At 48.1% G+C, this 985-nt stretch overlaps 1 protein-coding gene across 6 annotated transcripts in view; it reads right to left on the bottom strand.

Moving 5' to 3' along the window:
* The window catches only part of RAPGEF6 (Rap guanine nucleotide exchange factor 6), a 113,626-nt gene that overhangs the window by 22,632 nt on the left and 90,009 nt on the right, over positions 1–985 (bottom strand). The gene's annotated exons all lie outside the window — the stretch shown is intronic.

The raw sequence follows: 985 nt of genomic DNA on the forward strand, positions 1-985 counted from the left end.
GCAAGATTTAACCCGCTGCAAGGCAGGAAGGTTTCATCATTAGCTGTGAGCAGAATCCCTGCCTTTCAGAAGGAAGTGAAGGGTTGTTTTAAGGATTAAAAATAGCTTTCCCGAGGTTAAATGTAAAGCTGGAGGGATGCCAGAGTACAAGTTCATCACAATAAACCTCTGCTGTTTAAACAGGACTGTTGTCATAGTTCTGATTTTAGAAAGGAATTTTTCTTTCCCTTTCCCTTTTTTTTTTTTTCCCCTTCCCCCCCCTGCATGAATGCTATTCAAGAACCATCAAGTGAACAAAGGAGTCGGCCTGGCTCTTAACGACCGAAAATTAGTCTCCTGGCAACGACGGGGGAGGAGTTGGGAAGAAGGCGGAGTTGGTGAGGAGCTCAGCTCCGGGAGCAGGAGGGGAGGCTACAGCTGGCAGGGAGAGGCTGCCTGGTTTCTCCTTTGTTTCTTTTTTTTTCCTGTGGGAGCTCTCTGCAGAGTTACGAACTGGTTGCAGTCTTAGTTTCTCTTCCACCGCAGGACCTCCATCGAGTCGTGAGTTTGTTTTCTTCCATTGGGAGAACTTTCTGTTTCCCTTCCCCCTTCCCCCTCCTCCCTTGCCACCCGGCGGAGACCAGGGATCCAACAGCGCCGCCCGGTGACGAGCGCTGGACATTGCAAGTTCCACTCCTCTAGTGATCCAACAGCGCCACCTGGTGACTACTATAGAACATTACAAGTTCTGAACTTTTGATAACTCGACAGCGCCACCTGGTGACTACTATAGAACATTGCGGGTTCTGCACTTTTAATAACTCAACAGCGCCACCTGGTGAACGGTATAAGACATTGCAAGTTTTTTACATCTCCAGTGACGCAACGGCGCCCCCTGCTGACTGTGGCTGGAACTGCACCAAAGAGTGCTAAAAATTGAACTATTTGATTTTCTTTTTTTTGCCGGTTTTATCGGTTTTGTTCTTGAAGGGGATTATTGGTGGGT

Source organism: Empidonax traillii, unplaced genomic scaffold (genome assembly GCF_003031625.1).
Source record: "Empidonax traillii isolate 1590-97213 ecotype Southwest subspecies unplaced genomic scaffold, ASM303162v1 scaffold689:size842923, whole genome shotgun sequence".
Taxonomy (NCBI): Eukaryota; Metazoa; Chordata; class Aves; order Passeriformes; family Tyrannidae; genus Empidonax; species Empidonax traillii.